Below are 21,583 nucleotides of genomic sequence, written 5' to 3' on the forward strand. Positions count from 1 at the left end.
TGAATCATATGTTACTCAAATATAATGATTGTACAATTTGGTGATTCAAAGGTGCCCCAGAACATTCAGTGGTGACTTCCTAGGTTTAACACAATTGGCAAATTTAAGGGAATTGGCAAAAGAGGAAAAATGTGTAGAATTCTTTTTATATCATAAATTATTGGAATTTAGAATGCACAGGCTAAAAAGGTAATGGAAACAGATTAAATATTTGCTTTGAAAGGAAAATCAAATCAATACTTGATGGGGTTGCGGGGAAAGGCTAGGCTAATTGGACAAATTGGCTAACTCTTTCAAAGAACCGGAATAATGTGCTAAAAAGCTTCCCTGCAGTGCTTCATTCTCCCATTTGTATGGGTCCTAATTGAAAACAGTACGACACATTTGTCATTTGCCTGTTGCATGATTGGGTCTTATTTGAGTTATGTCTTTTTAATGGGATGATAATATAGGACAGACAGTTGATTGAGGCACTTAACTGACTCTACAACATGTTTCAATGAACACTCCCTCTCATAATGCTGCAGCTAACATACTGTAATGTCCATGATAGCCATTGTGGGGATAGTTGCCTTCTAATGGGTAACCGTCAATCAAGTTGCACCATCTATTCTCAAAGGATTTGTTTACTGAATTCAGGCAAGAATTTGGAAAATCTCAAATTGTTTTTTCTGTTCAAAGTTTCAGAGTAAAAACATGCACATTTCTTTGGAATTCTGTACCCTGCAAACTGCAGAAGTTCAGTCAATGCAAGTTCGAGACAGAGAATGATAACTTTCTAATTCCAAATGACATTAACGGATATGGGGATATCACAGGAATACGGCATTGAGATAAATGATTCGGCATGATCTGGGATTTGAGAGGCTGGATGGCTTATTCCTTCTTTGAGATTTCTAACTTTACTTGTGGTAAGGATGACTGACATCAAGAAAAAAGCCTTTATCAAGTTGGGGTCAGTTACCTCAGTTGGTTTGATGAGTGGTTGAGGCCAACAGTGCAGGTTGAATTCCTGCACCAGCTGAGGTGACTGTGGAAGTTTATCCAGTAAGATGGCAGTGGTGCACACCTTCTGAATCCTTGGCTTGTCTGCTCCATCCAATTTTCTTATCATTTCTTTGCTTTCATTCTCTCTTCTCCTTTATTTGATTTTATCTGCCTCTTGCTGAAGAGCTCAGATGTGACAATGGCATCAGCAGTAGCAGCAGTGAGTAGGCCCAACAGTGTGGAGTCGATTAGGCCCAGCAGCTCGACACATGTTCGAAGTGAGTTTCAGCTCCTGGCAACCTCTGCAAGTCAGGATGGTCCTCACTCTTACTCACGGCTGGGTGGTGCAGAAGGGAGCTTGGGTTCCTGTTGGCGACTGCATTCAAGGATACAGCGGCGGGGATGAATTTGGCTCAGTACAAGTCTCGGCAGCATTACCAGTGGCTGCATCAGCGAGGGCCAGCAAGGACTCTCTCCCCCTTGCCTGAGGTGCGATGACTGCCATGTTAAACCGTCTTCAGTCCTTGCACACTGATGGGACTGTAGTGACTCTACTTTGTCTACTTGCATTAAAATTATGTGTTTGTGTTGCTGGGTTCCTTGGGCATTTCAATATTATGACAATTAGCAGGAGATGGTCACCTTTGCTCAGTAACAACAAGCATGTGTAATTCTTTGTCATAAAAAACAACTGTCCTTTAAGAGTGGAAATACAGAGCAGGACTCAAATTCCAATGTGTACAGTGGTGCAAATTCACGACAAGAAATTTGAGCAAATATCTGGTAGCTGTAGCTATTTGAAGGCTCACCCGGACCATCATCCAAGTTTTCATATAACAATCTTTGGGGCATGCACGTTGGCATTCTCAAACCCACAGGGCATCATTGTACCTACTCCCAGACCAAATCATTGGCCACTTCAATCTTTCACTGCTCTACCTTGCAGCTTAGGGATACCAGTGACCTTCATTCTGAATGGTCACTCTGAGTTACCTGTCTGGAATTTGCATTGTCCAGTTTCTCAATGAAGCAGAGGAGAGGAATAAGTGGTATGTAAATGAGAAAATTTGCAGATTTAAAACGAGGCAAATGCAAGGAAATAAAATAGCCACTGCTCAATGGCAAGATTCTCAATTTACCAAAAATGGCCTGATGGGAAAAAAGGGAAACATTCTCTCGATGTCTCAAATCAATTTTTTTTTCATTCACACTGCATTTTGCCACCTTTCTTCGTCACTATTCACACCACACTGGGGAAGAAAACGTTCTGCCCATTATTTCCTAGGCACACACAAATGTCATATGTAGGATGCATGTTATGGTTTTTAGCTTTCTTATAATAACAGCATCGAGGATCACACATAAATGCAGTGAGTAACCAATCACTCAATTCCACAAATTTAGAACACACAAACTGATCAATGTATAATTGGGTCAATGTTGGGGCGGCACAATGGCTCAGTGGTTAGCACTGCAGCCTCACAGCACCAGGGACCAGGGTTCGATTCCAGCCTCGGACAACTGTCTGTGCGGAGTTTGCACATTCTCCCCGTGACTGCGTGGGTTTCCTCCAGGTGCTCCGGTTTCCTCCCAGAGTCCAAAGATGTGCAGGTTAGGTGGATCAGCCATGCTAAATTGCCCATAGTGTTCAGGGGTGTGTGGGTTATAGGGGGATGGGTCTGGGTGGGATGCTTCAAGGGGCGGTGTGGACTTGTTGGGCTGAAGGGCCTGTTTCTACACTGTAGGGAACCTAAGCTAATCTAAAAAAAAAGACATATTTGCTTTGAGCTGCAACTGCACAGTCAGATGTGGGTAAACGTATCAGAAGTGACATCTTTTCCCTGGGGCATCTGATAAGGAATCCAGACAAGAATAGGGGCAGGAAGGAGCCAGCTGTGTTGTGGAAGGTGGTATTTAACCCTTCACTCTCCTGGTTGAGTTAAAATTCTTCCAAACCCACGACCACTTCCACCTAGAAGGACAAGAGCAACAGTCACAGGTAAAACCATCACCTGCCTAGTTCCCCTCCAAACCACTCAGCAGCCCGACTTGTAAATATATCGCCGTTCCTCCTTTGACATGAGGTCAAAATGCTGGAATGCCCTCCCTCGGGGCACTGTGGGTCAACCTACAGCAAGCAGACAGTACGGTTCAAGAAGGCAGCTCACCACCTCTCAAGGGCAACGAGGGATGATGAGAAATGCTGACCAGCTAGCGATGCCCACATCCCACAAATGAAAAAAAAATTCTGGAAACTGGAGGGGAAGCATGAGTTTTTTTTATGATAAAGTGAAGAGATTAGGGAGAAAGGCTGAATAAGTGATTCAGTGTCATTTGTACCACACAGATTATGGAATATGCAAAACAATGTTTATGGTAAGAAAAGCAGCTGGTTGAAAAAGCCAATGGTCCTGTACTTTATAAAATAAAACACAAACTGAATTGGGAGGATTCAGCCTCTGAGAGGTATTTATAAAAGGCAAAAACAATTGAAAGAAATCAGCACGCAAATTTTTGATCTTCTTTGATGGTCTGTGCATTATTGTTACTGTCCATCAGCTAGCAGCGTGCTATTCATATCCTCGTAATATAAGATGCCCAATAAAACCAGCAGAGAATGTTATAATCCTACACCCTGCCAGTGTCTTAATTTATCTAATCAATTCTGAAGCTTCATAGCTGTTGAAGAGTTCCATTCTTTGATTAGTCTGTTTCATTGCATGTTGAGCTGCAACGATGCTTCAGCACCAGCACACGTGAAGAATGTGAAGTCTCAGGACTTACTTCAGGTTAATCATCATACAGGTCAGAAAAGAATCAGGGCCAGTGCATACTGGGAGATGGTAACTTTTAAACAGTTCAGGTAGCCTGATTCATTGGCAAATGATCACTCTGGCCCTGAAAATGTAATTTTAAATGAGTGGAAACGTACTCCTTCAGAATTTAATTATTTCTGCAGATTTTCAAAGCATTGCTTTTCTTACCTTATGTCAGTCTCAGCCCCACCTCCCTTTCCTTCCTTTTATTTTGCTTTTTGTCCCTGTTTTTTATGTAGGATATTTAATGCCAACTTCCCCTTTTTGAGAACACAGGGAAACCCTGTGGTAAATGCTTATTTTCAGGAATCAGGATGATTTCCAGTTTCCAAGCCAATATGAGTGTGTACTCCAGAGTGATTTTGCAGGAAGTGGCTTCCTAATTGGACACATCAATAGCAGACAAGTTCCTAAGATTATGGACCCCAGCAAGTGCCCCCGCAGTGGGGAAGGCTGAGAGCTGATTTGGGAGAACTGGGTTTTTCTCAGGCACCAAGGCAAGTATCTCAAAACAGAGGTATCCTCAGAAGATGCATCAGTTTAAAAACAATGTTGAGACTTTCAGCTAGAATGTCCAACAATGCAAGGGAGACTAGTGTATTTGTTTGCAGCTCTTCCTGCAAACATGTCCTGGTATGGTGGTAAGATGTCTTAGACTGTGATGGCTCCAGGCATCCTTGGGGGAGATCACCTTCAAAGAGTCATCAGGCTCACACTCATTGCAGACCACTCGGATGCTGGGAAGAATCTGGCTCGGATCTACTGATCCTCCTCACCAGCCTCTCCATTGTTAATTATTTTTTCCCCTGTGATGTGGAAGAGAAGACCTACTTTTCATCCTCTTCCAGCAGAATTGTAAGAAGTGGAATCATGTCAGCCATATACAAAACTCTTAAAGTTTGTCCCAAGTCCCGTCTTCAAACCTGCATCTGCAGGATCTGAAAGATGTTCACCTGCATGGCTCAGTGAGGATTCATTCAAACACAGAAGATAGGAGCAGGGGGAGGCCATTTGGCCCTTCAAGCCTGCTCTGCCATTCTTCACAACCATGGCTGATCATCCAACTCAACAGCCTAATCCTGCTTTCTCCCATAACCTTGGATCTCATTCGCTCCAAGTGCTATATCTAGTCACCCCTTGAAAACATTCAATGTTTTGGCATCAACTACTTCCTGCGGTAATGAATTCCACAGGCTCACCAATCTTGGTGAAGAAAGATCTCCTCATCTCTGTCCTAAATCGCCTACCCTGAATCTTCATACTGTGCCTCAGGTTCTAGACATACCCACTATTGGGAATATCCTCCCTGCATCTACCTTGTCCAGTCCTGTTAGAATTTTATAAGTCTCTATGAGAACTCCCCTCATTTTTCTGAACTCTAGCATAAAAATCCCAGCCTAATAAATCTCTCCACATATGTCAGACCTGCCATCCCCAGAATCAGCCTGGTAAATCTTTGCTGCACTCCATCGAGAGCAAGAGCATCTTTCCTCAGTGAAGGAGACTAAAACTGCACACATTATTCCAGGTGTGGTCTCACCAAGGTCCTGTACAATCACAACAACATATCCCTGCTCTTGTTCTCAAAACCTCTTGCAATGAAGGCCAACATACCATTTGCCTTCTTTACCGCCTGCTGCACCTGCATGCTTACTGTCAGCAACTGGTGCACAAGGACACCCAGGTCCCACTGCACACTCCCCTCTCCCAATTTACAGCCATTCAGATAGTAATCTACATTCTTGCTTTTGCTTCCAAAGTGAATTACCTCACATTTGTCCAAATTATACTGCATCTGCCATTGATTTGCTCACTCACTCAACCTGCCGAGAGCATGCTGAAGGATCTTTGCATTTTCATCACAGTTTGCCCTCACCCCTCCTCACCCAACTTGATATTATCTGCAAACTTGGAGATGTTACATTTTGTTCCCTCATCCAAACCATTAATATATATTGAATAGCTGGGGTCCTGGCACCAATCCCTGTGGCACCCCACTAGTTACTGCCTGCCAATTTGTAAAGGACCCTCAAATTCCTATTCTTGTTTCTTCTGCGCCAACCAGTATCCTACCCATCTCAATACACTTCCCCCGATCTCACTTGTTCTAATCTTGCATAATAATCTCTCATGTGAGACTTTGTTAATTGCTTTCTGAAAGTCCAAATATACCACATCAACTGACTCCCCTTGTCAACTCATATTCCTCAAAACAATTGATTGAAAAGATACATCATTACTTACCCTGCTCACCCATGCCACAGATTTCCTCCAGAGGGTACTGCATCACAAAAATCTCATAATGCCTTTCAATTGCCTTCTAAATCTTAGGTGTCAATGTGGATCCATGGCAGTTGGTAAAGTAGCAAAGCAAGACAGCTTCTATTTGTGGATAGAGTTTATGGACTATTCAGTTTTAACATGCTTTCCAATAAACTCCTCCCTCTGCTAACCATGTTGCACCTGTTATAATGCGCTCAGACATCCAAGAGCCCATCACCTGTTTCATTTTCACCTTAAGTGCAGGCATTTAGAAGCTTAGCAGTGTGACAACTGAACATTAACACTGGGCTACCATGGGTAGAATGGCTAATGAGTATCATTCTCATGTCACTGGCTGTTTTTAAGTAAAGTCAAGGTCTTTTAGGAGGCGCTACCTTTATTGTAAGCCAGTGATTGACCATTATGGAATGGCACTTCTACTACTCACTCAGTCCGACCTCTGAGCAACTCTGCCCTACACTAAAATGTTTAACTGCCCTCTGATGATGCTTGGGAAGCAGCTCTATTTAAGCATATTACCACCAAATAGGTATCTCACAACCAGCTTCTCAACACAATGAGAGATGATCAGTAAATGCCGACCTTACCAGCAATTATCCTGAGAATTAATAAAAAGATGCTTCATAAATGTAAATCCCTTTTCTGAACATTAAACCAGAGTACAGAATGAAGATAAGATCCATACATGAGTGAGTAACATGGGTAACCTCCAAGCTCCTCATCTGGGGATGAAATAAATTAGCTATAGTACTTACTCTCAATAGCTCTTCAATGAACCTCTTTGATTTGTCACACCATATAGCCATGGAGATATAGACCACTGAAACGGACCCTTCAGACAATGCATCCATGCCAACCAGATATCCTATGTAAATCGAGCCCCATTTGCCAGCAATTGACCCGTATCCCTCGAAACCCTTCCTATTCACTGACCACATCAACTGTCTCCCTTTGTCAACTCATATTCCTTTTAAATGTTGTAATTGTACCAGGCTCTACCAATTTGTCTGGCAGACTCATTCCACACACTCAACCCTCTGCATGAAAAAGTTGCCCCTTATGCCCCTTTTATAACTTTCCCCTCTCACCCAAACCTATGCCCCCTAGTTTTGGAGTCCCCAGCCCCAGGAAAAAGACTTTCCTTGTTCACCCTATCCATACCCAACCTGATTTTATAAACCTCTATAACGTCATTCTTCAGCCTCTGATGATCCAGGGAAATAGCCCCAGCTTATTCAATGCCTCCCAAAAGCTCAAACCCTGGCACCATCCTTGTAAATCTTTTCTGAATCCTTTCAGTTTTCACAATGTCCTTCTTATGGGGAAGGACACCAAAGTTGCACGCCATGTCTTGCATTTAAGTACATTTCTATGAGAGGAACGCTTGGTTAGAATACCCTGTATAGATCACTTAGCTATCCGATTGTATGTAGTAAGAAGAGCAAATACCGTAAAGTAGCTCAAAAGGATGACCAGTACATATTGCATCTTTTATACAACAGGAATAGTTATCAGATTAAAATGGAGCAGAAAATACTTCAATGCATGCTGTGGCCCAGGGTTTGCTATAATGGAATGGCGAGCTGCAATTTTTGTATTGTGAGCTCTGAAGCAGCAGTACCCCGTCCCCTTACTCTCATAGATCTTCTTCTGCCGATTCCACAGCTCACTGCGAGTCATGGCCAGGGACAGAGACAGAAGCGAAGGGCTCTGGTGCTCCTGACTGGGGTCAGCCAATTCCAACCCATGCTTGACCCTTTCCTGACATAAGCACTGTAGAAATCTGCCCCCAACCTGGACAGGCTTATAGACCCCTTGATGCTGGACTGTGAAATGCACCCCACATTCACTCTCAGGGTTCCTAACTTCAAAGTGGGAAAAAAATGGGAATGACTCATGTCGTAGCTTTTGAAATAACGAACTAACTCGCATAAAATTGCTTTCACACAACCCCTGCATGAAAAGCAGCTTTGGAAATAAAAGACCTTATTAAATATTATTTAAGAATCTAGGTCAACAAAGTATACTCTATTTCTTTCATTGGTTGACAGTGTGTGTTTGAATTGACTCATTTTATTATTGTGCTGCTGGATTATCTGCAAATGGGGAAGGTGTGTGAGAACCCCAGGAAGAAAAACGTAGATTAAGTTTTGTAAATTGTTGTTTCAGGTGGCCGTGGAATTTCTCCCCCTTTGTGAATAGTGAATAGATTTTCCTTAGCAAATATAATTACCTGTCTGCTTCCATTTCCTGTACTCCAATTGAGACAGGAGTGTCAGCTATGAACGGGTCAGCAGTGTGTTGACCCAACAGTTCATGTAATAGGAAATGCCAGCTGTTCACTTGCTGATTGCGATTGGTGGTCACATAGAGAGGAACAAATTCACAGAATAATTTGACAGCTTGTGTGACTTGGAACAAATTCCTGATGAGACAGTTTTGGCTGTTACTCATTTGATCACTTTATCTCGCTGAAAATAGGAGCAATCCTTCCAATAGCTTACAAATCTAGACAAGTTGGATTGTTAGAAGATTGCCCAAGAGAGAAGCTGCTAACTTTCTCTGCAAAGCACCTTTTGTGACTGCCAATTTGAATTAGTGGCAGTACCCCTTGCACCTAAGGGTGTAAGACTTGCCTTGGACGAGACCACATTTTGAAAACTAAGTGCTGCTCAGAAGTGATAGTAACAAAGTCAGAAGTGCCAACATTGACAACATTCGTTCAACAACAGGTCTGTTTGTTCTAGTTGAAGGGGAAAAGAAGGAAAGAGCTTTCACATTCACTTTGCGCGTTTCAAAGTTTTAGGTTGCCCCAAGTGCTTCACATCAAGCTAAGTGCCTTATGCATTCTTCTTCTTAGGTAGTCCCTCAAGATTAAAAAAAAATCCTTTATTTATTTATTAATGGAATGAGGGCATCACTGGCCAGGCAGCATTTATTGACCATTCCAAGTTGCCCAGAGGGCAGTTCAGAGCCAATCACATTGCTGTCGGTCTGGAGTCACATGTAGGCTGGACCAGGTAACGATGGCAGTTTTCCTTCCTGAAAGGACACTAGTGAGCCAGATGGGTTTTTCTGACAGTCAGCAAGAGATTCATGGTCATCTTTAGATCCTTATTTTCAGGTATTTTATTGAATTCAAATTCCACCATCTGCCGTGGCGGGATTACGAACCCTTGTCCCCAGAATATCGTCTAGGTGTCTGGATTAACAGTCCATCAATAGTGCCACTAGGCCATCACCTGCCCAAAAGGAGTGATGGTGACATAATCCCGCTCCAGTGCTGTGAGACCTAAGGTGATGAATTAGCCCAATACTTGATCAGTGATTCCTGTCACCACTGTAGCAGGCGGTGGAAGCTGAAAGAAGTAGATCGTATGCCCAGGTTTTCACCCACTCACTCACTGTTTGCACTTTGCCTCCTCCCCTTCCCCTGATGCATAACCAGTAACTTCTCTTACAATCACTTCTATCATATCCATTCACTCCTTGTCTCTCATTACAGGAAAATCTGGCCCAGGACCAGGCCAAGAGACTGACACTAGAAGGATGACTAACATAAAATTTCTCATAAAATAGGCAAGTTGGCTGATGAAGAGCACTATGACTGTGGAGATACCAGTGTGCCACTGGCCCAGTGAGCTTCAATGTTCTGCTCTACATCTCCCATTACTGCCAACACCATCTCACTGTTATTCTGCACAAACTTTTTTCCACCTTTAACAGCTAATTCCCTTGCTTCTGTTATGCTGCTGATGCCAGAGACTCTCTGCTCCTCCTCCAATTCTGAGGAGGAAGTCGGTGAAGCTGCGAGATGCGCTGGCAAGGTATTTTCCCTGCACCATCCACCAGCTCAGAGGCTTCCAGCTTGGTGTACTCCATCCATTGAGACTTGGCGGCATTGAGGCTGCGCTGCTGGAGTCTGAGCCCCTGCTCAGCCTGAGGTCGAAGACGTGCCCTTGTCTTCAGCCATTACTGACTCAGTCAACCTCCAGAATCAGGCACAGAAACATCAAGCAAGTTTGCCACAGGCACTCGGTGAACTGGATAGAAGAATGAAGGAGTCCTGTAAGCTTCTCAGCAGGACACTCCAATACAATAGGATGCTCACTACCTTCTTGCTAGGTGTGCAGACCTGTAATTGATCATCTTAGCCATTGGCGCTTAGACAAGAGGTGGTGTGGGCAATGGATGTCAACCTCATTGCAGGTACTCCTTCTTACCAGAGTAACGCCAGGAAGGCTCAAGGAGTTGGAGTGACACACAGGCAGCTCAGAAGCATCCTGTTAGGACATTCCAGAAATTTCAGGCCCCTTCACCTTCTCTTTCCTCATGATTTCAAAGCCTACAGTAGTAAAAGCCAAGGATTACAAACCTAAATCTTGACACAACACCTGGGCCTCAAGGTCTAGACACCAGTGGTCAACTGCCCAAGTTTTTACCCAGTTAAAAAAGAGCCAACCAAAGAGTAGAATTAAAATTAGCTTTATTGTCACATATACTCAAATTAATAGTGAGATTTGAGAAGATTTGTAGCTCAGGTTGAGGCTCTGGATGTGAGTTTGCTCGCTGAGCTGGAAGGTTCATTTTTAGACACTTTGACACCTTTATTTTATTTGAAAAAATATACTTTATTCATAGGATGTACAAAAAATAAAACATATTTACACACTTACCCAGTCATGCAAGCCGCTCCGGGTTACCCAGGGGGTACATACACCAACTAAAGGCAAAAACAAAACAGAGAAGAAAAAAAAACACAAAGCAAAGAAAATACTCCACCAGTCGTCTCCCCGCACAGTCCCTGTTGGCCCCCTGACCAGTTGGGGAAGGCGCCAGCTGGGCCCAGTTACCAGATAGGGCCCTTTTTTCCTATTCTGGATGAAGGGTTTCATACCGTGGTCTTTCCACACCGTGCCTTGGCGGCGGCTGCCCCAAGCTTTAGCGCATCCCTCAGCACGTAGTCCTGGACCTTGGAGTGCGCCAGTCTGCAACACTCGGTCGGGGTCAGTTCTTTCAGCTGGCAGGCCAGCAAGTTGCGGGCAGACCAAAGAGCGTCTTTCACTGCATTGATGGTCCTCCAGGCGCAGTTGATGTTGGTCTCGGCGTGCATCCCGGGAAACAGCCCGTAGAGCATGGAGTCCCGTGTCACGGAGCTGCTCGGGATGAACCTCGACAAATACCACTGCATCCCCCTCCAGACCTCCTGCGCATAGGCACACTCCAGAAGGAGGTGATCGACAGTCTCATCCCCCCGCCACCGTAGCCACCTCGAGGGCAGCATGAGGTGGCGCAGAGATTCCGGGCATGCATAAAGGATCTCACTGGCAGAGCCCCTCTCACCCGCCAGCCAAGCAATGTCCTTGTGTTTGTTTGAAAGTTCTGGCGATGAGGCATTCTGCCAAACGACTTTGGCAGTTTGCGTGGGGAACCACACAACGGGATCCACCCTCTCCTTTTCCGGAAGGGTCTCGAGGATACTACGTACTGACCACTGCCTGCGGCCTTGTGGTCAAAGGTGTTTCCTTTCAAAAATTTCTCCACCAAGGACAGGTGGTACGGGACGGTCCAACTACTCGGAGCGTTCCACGGCAACGAGGCCAGGCCCATCCTTCGCAACACCAAGGACAGTTAGAACCTCAGTAAGTAGTGACACTTGGTGTTTGCGTACTGAGGATCTACACACAGCTTGATGCAGCCGCACACAAAGGTAGCCGTCAGGGCGAGGGTGGCGTTCGGTACACCCTTTCCCCCGTTTTCCAGGTCTTTGTACATGGTGTCCTTGCGGACCCGGTCCATCCTCGACCCCCAAATGAAGTGGAAGATGGCCCGGGTGACTGCAGCGGCGCAGGTCCAGGGAATAGGCCAGGCCTGCGCCACATACAACAGTACCGAAAGCCCCTTGCACCTGACAACCAGGTTCTTAGCCGCGATGGAGAGGGACCGGAGCGTCCACCTGCCCAGCTTCTGCTTCAGTTTGGTGATACGCTCCTCCCAGGTCTTAGTGCACACCCCAGCTCCACCAAAGCAAACACTCAGCACCTTCAGGTAGTCTGTCCTGACAGTGAAGGGGATGAAGGAGCGGTCGTTCCAGCTCCCAAAGAACGTGACCGTGCTCTTACCCCTATTGACTCTGGCACCCGAGGACAGTTCAAAATGGCCACAGATGTCCAACAGCCTATTCACTAACCGACGATCGGTGCAGAAGACGGCGACATCGTTCATGTACAGGGAGGTCTTGACCTGAAGGCCTCTGCTGCCTGGGATAGTCACGCCCTTCAGGCTCACGTCCTTCCTGATGGATGCGGCGAAGGGCTCCACACAGCACACCAACAAGTCAGGAGAGAGCGGGCAGCCCTGCCTGACTCCAGATCTGATGGGAAAAACTGTCCGATTCCCACCCGTTGATCGAGACTGCGCTAACAATGTTGGTGTAGAGCAGCCGGATCCAATTGCGGATGCCCTCCCTGAACCCCAATTTGGAGAGGACGTCCCTCATGTAAGCATGAGAGACCCTGTTGAAGGCCCTCTCCTGGTCCAGGCTGACGGGGCAGGTGTCCACCCGCCTGTCCTGTACGTCGGCGATCGTATCCCTGATGAGCGCGAGGCTCTCAGCGATCTTCCTGCCCGGCACAGCACAGGTTTGGTCAGGGTGAATCACCGACTCCAGGACAGACCTGATCCGGTTGGCTATGACATTGGCCAGGATTTTGTAGTCCATGTTCAACAGTGAAATGGGACGCCAATTCTTAATTTCTTCCCTCTCCCCCTTCCTCTTGTAAATGAGGGTGATGATGCCCTTCCTCATGGACTTGCACATTTCCCCTGCCTGAAGTGCACTATCGTACACCTCCAGCAGGTCCTGGCCGACCAGGTCCCACAGAGCGGAATACAGCTCGACCGGTAAGCCATCGCTCCTGGGAGTCTTATTCCTCTCCAAGGATTTGAGGGCTCTGGTCAGCTCATCCAGGGATATCGGCCAGTCCAGCCGCTCCCTTGTGCCGTCACCTAAGACCTCTGTGATAGACGACAGGAACGACTCAGAGGCCGTGCTGTCCGTGGGCTTCGCGTCGTACAGTCTGGCATAGAAGGATCTGCTGATCCTCAAAATGTCGGTCCGAGATGACGTCACCGAGCCGTCGTCCTCCTTCAGCCGGCTAAGCACAGAGCTCTCTTTGTGCACCTTCTGAAAGAAGAAACGTGAGCGCGTCTAGTCCTGCTCCACGGAGCGGACCCTGGACCAGAAGATCATTCTGGAGGCCTCCGCGGTGAAGAGCGAGGCTTGCTGGCCCCTCACCTCGCGGAGGTCCTCCATGACATCAACCCCCATCAACTGCAGAAGGAGCAGGTTCTGCACCCTTTTCTGGAGTCACGCCAGCTTTCCCCGCCTCTCTCTTGCCTTCCGAACACCCTTGAGGATAAAGAACCTCTTGATGTTCTCCTTCACCGTCTCCCACCAGTCACCTGGTGGCTCAAGAGGGGTTTCACGGTTCTCCAACCGGCGTACTCCCTCTTAAGCTCCTCGACGTTCTCTGGGGTCAACAGACTCGTGTTGAGCTTCCACGTCCCCTTGCTGGCCGGCTGGTCGTCCTGTAAGTGACAGTAGGTCAGAAGGAGGCAGTGGTCAGAGAAGAACACTGGCTCGACGCCGGTGGACCTGACCGAGAACGCACGTGACACAAACAGGAAGTCTATCCTTGAGCGGATAGACCCATCTGGCCGCGACCAGGTGTACCTCTGCTGCGTTCCGTCTGCAGGGGTGCTGAAGATGTCGAGCAGCTTGGCGTCCTTCACCTGCCCATCAGGAATCTGGACATGATGTCCAGTTGACTCCCCCCACTCGCTGTCCCCACGCCGGATCTTCCATCTGCATCGATGATGCAGTTGAAGTGTCCGCCTCGGATGACCGGCCTGGACGTAGCCCGCAGGGGTGGAAGCCGCTGCAGGACGGCCAACCCCTCCCTCTGCACCGCTGGGGCGTACATGTTGATCAGCCTCAGGGGAGCGCCCCTGTAGGTGACATCAGCCACTAGGAGGTGCCCCGCCACCACCTCCTGAACTTGAGAGATGGTGAAGTTGCGCCCCCACAGCAGAATAGCCAGGCCCGAGGAGCGACACTCGTTACCCCCCGACCAGATCGAAGGCCCACAGGTCCAGCTGCCGGACCATTTCCCGTACCTGCTGAGGTGCGGTATCCCGCACTCCTGCAGAAACAGGAGGTCCGCGTTGACGGTGGTCAGCTAGGCCAACGTGGATACACATCTTGCGGCGGACTTAACGCTGCGCACATTAATGCTCGCAACTCGTACCCCCATTGTGGGCAGCGACCGCAGTACCCTCCCCAAGTCCAAAGTCCAGCCCCTCCATCTGTCCCTTCATGCCCATTTCCCGGGCTAACTGCTGGACGATCTCCGGGCTCAAGAAACCGTCCGTGCTGCCTTCCGGGTGGCATCCCCCCATCGGGGGTACGGAGGCAGGAGAGTCCGGCTCTGGGTCAGGCTGGGGATGCACCGTTTCCTCCTTCCCGCCTGGAAGCTCCGGGGGTCCCTCCAGGGCCCCAGCGGCACGTGGCTGGGTGTCGGAGGGAACCTCAGGACGCCTCCTGTCACCTAGAAGTGTGGTGCAGCTTTCCTTCTCCCTCGAGATCTTTAACTTCTGCTTCAGGAGGGCCCTCTCCGAATCCCCCTCGTCAGAGGAGCTCTTATAGCCCCCCTGTAGCAGCCTATTCCCGCCTGATGGTTGTGGTTCCTGGGCCCGCCGATGCACCTTCCTCCTTGCTTTCCGGACCATCTCCCACTCCCCTGGGTCGCCTGTTGCCACCTCCATCGACTCCGGGTTGTCGGGGGGGAGCGGAGCCTGCAGAGGCGCTTTGCTGGCCGCGGGTCCGTCCTGCGGGGCTGGATCCTCCTGCACGACCTGGCCCTCCTGCACATTAGTGGGGTCCTTGCAGGGTCCTGGTGCCTTCCTCTGCTCCGGGGGGGGCTGGCCCCACATTGCCGCTGCCGGCGATCTGGGCATAGGTGGTCCCCCGCCGCAGGCATGCCCTATAGAGGTGGCCCGCTTCCCCGCAAAGGTTGCAGCTTCTCTCTTGTGGGCAATCCTTTGCAAGGTGTCCCTCCTCCCTGCAGATGGTGGCTTTGCAGTCGGCCACCACGTGACCTGTCCTACCACAGGCATGGCAGACTTTAGGTTGCCCTGCGTAGGTCAGGTAGCCCTTGCTCCCGCCGATCGCGAAGCTGGACGGTGGGTATACAATGTTCCCGTCCGCACCCATCCTCAGCGTCACCTTGACCTGCCTCTTACTGGTACAGATGCCAAAGGGGTCCATGATGTCGGTTAGGTTCCCTTCCGCCTTCACGGACCTTCCAAGGAAGGTCAGGACATCAACTGCTGGCACATGCGGCTTGTACATGTGTACAGTCACCGTACGGCTCCTCTGCGCTGGCATCACGAACAGCGGGACAGCGGTCAATACAGAGAGGGGGCCCTCACCTCCTTCCTCCTTGAAAACCTCCAGGAAGCGCTCGCAAAGCTTGGCACTCCTGAAGGTCACGTCGTAAAAACCTCCCCCGGGGAAATCCTGCAGGCAGTAAATGTCCGCAGCAGCGAACCCACAACAGTCCAATAGGACACTCTTCATGAAGAAGGTGCAGCCCACAGGTGCACCTTCATCCACCTTCTTCACGGAAACGCGGATGGTGTTCCGGACCCCCTGACCTGGGGCACGAGCACTCGCCACAGCCATCATTGCAGGTTGGCTGCTCCCCTGAACCAGCGTTAGGCCGAAGCCAACATTAAGATCCACCGGTTGCAAGTGTGCAAAGCCAACCCGATGTCTTCCTTCCAGCTCCAACACAGTCATGCTCTCCTCCTCTTGGTCCACAAGAGAGTGGGTCTTTATTGCGTTCCAGATGTAAGCTGGTTCACTGAGCTGGAAAATTTGCTCCCAGATGTTTTGTCACCATTCTAGGTAACATACACAGTGAGCCTCCGGTGAAGCGCTGGTGTTATGTCCCGCTTTCTATTTATGTGTTTAGGTTTTCTTGGGTCGGCGATGTCATTTCCTGTTCTTTTTCTCAGAGGGTGGTAAATGGGCTCCGAATCAATGTGTTTGTTGATGGAGTTCCGGTTGGAATGCCATGCCTCTAGGAATTCTCGTGCGTGTCTCTGTTTTGCTTGTCCTAGGATGGATGTGTTGTCCCAATCAAAGTGGTGTCCTTCATCATCTGTGTGTAAGGATACGAGTGATAGTGGGTCATGTTGTTTTGTGGCTCGTTGATGTTCAGGTATCCTGGTGGCTAGCTTCCTGCCAGTTTGTCCAATGTAGTGTTTTGTCACAGTTCTTGCAAGGTATTTTGTAGATAACGTTCGTTTTATTTGTTGTCTGTATAGGGTCTTTTAAGTTCATTAGCTGCTGTTTTAGTGTGTTGGTGGGTTTGTGGGCTACCCTGATGCCAAGGGGTCTGAGTAGTCTGGCAGTCATTTCGGAAATGTCTTTGATGTAGGGGAGAGTGGTTATGGTTTCTGGGCACATTTTGTCCGTTTGTTTGGGTTTATTGCTGAGAAATCGGCGGACTGTGTTCATAGGGTACCCATTCATTTTGAATACGCTGTATAGGTGATTTTCCTCTGCTCTGCGTAGTTCCTCTGTGCTGCAGTGTGTGGTGGCTCGTTGGAATAATGTTCTAATGCAGCTTCGTTTGTGGGTGTTGGGATGGTTGCTCCTGTAGTTCAGTATTTGGTCCGTATGTGTTGTTTTCCTGTAGACGCTGGTTTGAAGTTCCCCACTGGCTGTTCGCTCTACTGTGACATCTCGGAATGGCAGTTTGTTGCTGTTTTCCTCCTCTTTTGTGAATGTTATGCCAGTAAGGGTATTATTGATGGTCTTGAAGGTTTCCTCTCATTTAGGTGTCATCCTCGTAAAAGACCCAAAGCTTGGGTTGGGTGATTGGCAGAGCTGTTTGTTCGAGTCTCTGCATTACTGCCTCTGCTAAGAACCCTGATATCGGAGATCCCATGGGTGTACCGTTGGTTTGTCTGTAGGTTTAGTTATTGAAAGTGAAGTGGGTGGTGAGGCATAGGTCCACTAGCTTGATGATGTTGTCCTTGCTGATGAGGTTGGTGGTGGCTGGTGTATGTGTCTTTGGTTCTTCTAATAGTGTAGTCTATACTGTGTCTATAGTGCAGTCTATAGTGACTACACTATTAGAAGAACAAATTAGAAGTTCAAATGTAGCACCACCACAGCAGCCCAGGCATCAGATCCTCAGCTTCAGTGAGCCTACAGTCGGTTCCATTATAGCCCTGGTCAAAATGTGAGCAGCATTATATCGTTGCTCTGTGCCATTCTCAAGAGTTTCTTCAAGTTGTCACGAACCATATTCGAAGGGAGTACTCCTGATGTCCCAATAGCCAAACCTGTTTAAGCCTTTGTAGAAGACATCTGCGACTTCTCTTACATGTAAGGGTGATGACAACTCCCAGCCCCCCAAGATTGAGCATTGATAGTCATACATAACTTGAGTGATTGAAGTGAGGCCTTTTCACAAACATTGTGATAAATTGGTTGCTCTCAAAGCAATCTGTGTGTATGCAAGAGCGCCTTAGAGCTGAGGAGGTCAGCAATGGTTGAGAATCTCAAGACGCAAGCTGCTAGTTTACTATTATCTTGGGGGAAGGAAATGAAGGGAATCTTCTGATGAAGATGGTTTTAGTAACATGCACGGTCCCGTCAATCACCTCCGTGAATCTTGTCCTGCTGTTTCTTCCTCTGGAACTGTAGCGTAGCTCCTACAGCCTATTGTTTTCCTTGGGCTTGCTGATGGTATTTTAACCACAGTCTCATTCTGCATTGTCATTGTCAAATCAGCCAGGCCACAATGACTCCAGTGAAACATTTTGCATGTCAGGCCCATCAGCACCTAATCTGTGGGGATGTCGTAATGTTAGCACAATTTTGTTGCAGGAACTCCTGAGCTCCCATACCTAAACATTTACATTTCAAGTTAAACATAACCTCTCATTCTTTTAAATGCCAAAAGAAACCTACATTACTCAGCCATTCATCATAAAGCAACACGTTCATCTCAAGCAGATCTTGTGTACCTTCACGTTATTGCTTCAAAGGCAGCTATGTCCTTAGATTTGAAGACCACACTTGGGCACAGTATTCTGATGTGATTTCACCAAAGTTCGGAATAATTCTTTCAACATTTCCTCGTCCTTCCACTCAAATCCCTTTTCAATCAAGACTAACATGTTACTTGTCTTCCCAATTGCTTGGTGTATCTGTGATAATGGGAACTGCAGATGCTGGAGAATTCAAGATAATAAAAGGTGAGGCTGGATGAACACAGCAGGCCCAGCAGCATCTCAGGAGCACAAAAGCTGACGTTTCGGGCCTAGACCCTTCATCAGCTCTCTGGACTTTCCTGGACTGACCTATCCCCTCCCTACCTCCCCACCTATACTCTCTTCTCCACCTATCTTCTTTTCTCTACATCTTCGGTCCGCCTCCCCCTCTCTCCCTATTTATTCCAGAACCCTCACCCCATCCCCCTCTCTGATGAAGGGTCTAGGCCCGAAACGTCAGCTTTTGTGCTCCTGAGATGCTGCTGGGCCTGCTGTGTTCATCCAGCCTCACATTGCTTGGTGTATCTGCTTGGCCACTTTCCATGCTCCTTGTATGACTGCACTCAATTTTGTCTGAACAGCAGCATTTCAATACCATTCAATGAAATTCCCCTTTGTTTTCTACTCCAACTGCCAAAGCATCCACTGCACATTTCCCTGCATTTATGCTGCATTTGCAACATTTTTCCTGTTCATAAACAATCTATAACATTTTACACCCTTTCTGTGTTCTCAAAGCTAAAGCTCCCTCCTGGATCACCAGAAAGTTTGGATAGATTACTCCTGAACCTTTTATCTAAATTATTACTGGAGTTTATAAATTGTCGATGTGCGAGCATTAAAGTAATCCATTAGCCAGAATTTGTGAACATGAAAATGCATTGCCACTCCTTGGTCTTTGCTCCTGGCTTTGAAATGCAGAATAAGTAAAAAAAATGGAACTAAATGGCAAAATGGACAGCGAGCCTAAGTGTTCACATCACTCAATTAAACTCATTTAGAAAACATTCACGTTCTGACACAAATATAGCAATACAAGTTGCTTACTTTCGGTAATTTTAATGCACTGAAAATGCACAGGGTAAGGGTTGACAGTCAGAAGTTGCATAATTGAGTTTGAAGAGGGGCTATTGTATCAAAATAACGCTTTTTCTTCATTATTCCAACATGCTATGCCATGTACATGCTAAACTTAAAATAAAAGAACAATACAGCACTAAGAAGATTCCAGGCTTGCATTACCAATAATAATTTTAGCAATAATGCTTCTTAGCCAATCCATGGAGAGTATTGTTTTGTGATTCCCCTGATTCATGAGTCGATATGGCCTCGGTGCCAACTCTTGGGAGTCCGACATTGCATTTTGAATCAACTTCCTTCATTATTTCTTGTAGTCCCAGAGAAAGACCTTTGGAAGACATTTTGCAAGTTTATATCAAAAAAAGCAAAAATGCCTAAGTTTGCCTTAGTAGTCAGAACCCTCATGTGAATATTGAATGATGTTGAAGAATTCAACAGGTTAGTCTACGACCAACTACTGTCTGCAATAATTGCATTCTACAGGCATGTATATTCTGGGAAAACATTAAGCCATAGGTTGACAACAGTAGAGAATGCTTTCAGTAAATTGTCATCCTTCAGGCAATTTGAGATAAGATAGTTTGTGTAATCTTTATGCTGTTAGGCCCAGTGCAATGATATCATGATGATATCGTGTGTATGTCTCAACGATATACTGCTGTCCTGACTGTGAGAGATAACACAATAGCTTAGCCCATTATGATGGGGTCTATAACTAAACTTGAGTTTTTCACTTCTAATAACTGTCCGTTCAGTGAACAGATTTTTGTGGATACTGACGAAAGTAGGAATCCTTCCTGATGTCATGCATGTACAAGCTTCAAAGGTTGAAAAGTTCAAGTTAAACACCCTTTCTGTAAAATTAGAGATAAAAAGATTCCCAACAAAGATTTATTGTTGCAAGTGTTAGTATTAACATACATACATTAATTAACATAGTAAGAACAGAGCTTAAGACCTTGGCAAATGTTTGAAGCAAACCATTCCTCCTGCTTTTGAACTGAGCTGGCTCCTTTATCATTTACAATACAAATGGCATGCTGTCCATTGTTGATGTTTTCTCAGTTTGCACTGGGACTTGGCAAAATTTCAAATCCCAGAAGTTATCTAAATTATTCTGAGCTCATTATAGTGCAAAAAGAATTGATTTAAAGAGTGGAGAGAGAAATCCAATCATCGGGTATGCTGTGTACGCCCTGCCGGAGTAGGATCAGGCTTTTGAATGTTATATTCATGGTCAAGTGTTACATGTTTTCTGTCAATCTTTTCTGACCTTGGATTGATTGCCTGGAAGACAGCTACATGTAAAGATAAGTGAGCAACTAATTTTTTAAAAGCTAGGTCCTTCTTTTAGTTGGCAATTGAACAAAAATGGCAAATATTGCAAGCATCTTCCTCCATCCATATTCTTAGCTTTTCATGCCCTCTGTTTCAGATTTTGCTCTCTTCTGTATTTGAATTCTAATTCCTTTCGATGTTCAGAAAGACTACAACTTTTTAAAAAAAGATGAATAGACTGGAGGTTTTGAATGTGCTCCTTTGTATTTGACAAAAATATCCGTTAATCTTCAGCTAAAGGTTACAGCAGGATGCTGATCCACTTATGACCTATTATTGCTTTTAACAAGGCCTCAATCTACCATCAAATGGCACGAAACAAGAAATTTCTTAAAAGTGCCTCTCAAAAGCCTAATGGGATACTTAAAAACTTGTTTGACTGACTGGCCTTCAAATCTATTAAGGTTATTTATTATTTAGCTGGTAGCTTTATTTCTAACGCCGTCAACCCATTAAAGTAACCTATTTGGGAAATGACAATTTGTGGGATCATAGAAGCCCTACAATATGGAAGCAGGCCATTTGACCCATCGAGTCCATACCAAGCCTCCAAAAAGCATCCGACCCTTGACACACATCACCTCCCTGCCCACCCACCTGCCAACCCTGCAATTCTGCACTTCCATGGCCAATCCACCTAAAGTACATATCCCTGAACACCATGGGCAATTTAGCATGGCCAATCCACCTGACCTGCACACCTTTGGACTATAGGAAGAAATTAGTAGCCCCATTCTCCAAAGCTACGCAATCAACTCAGCTGTGCACAAGGATTCACTGTGGAGGGCAAGCATATGAGTACAGCATCATTATTTGTTCCACTTCCACCTGAATGGGTGTGACCTTTTCCTTATGGAAAACTTTCTCAAACCAGCTGAAGGAATCCAACTTCCAGTGTCCCTTCTCACAAGGACACGTATATTATAATGTATAAAGAAGAGCCCCAT

This window comes from Stegostoma tigrinum, chromosome 29 (assembly GCF_030684315.1).
Source record: "Stegostoma tigrinum isolate sSteTig4 chromosome 29, sSteTig4.hap1, whole genome shotgun sequence".
NCBI classification, from domain to species: Eukaryota; Metazoa; Chordata; class Chondrichthyes; order Orectolobiformes; family Stegostomatidae; genus Stegostoma; species Stegostoma tigrinum.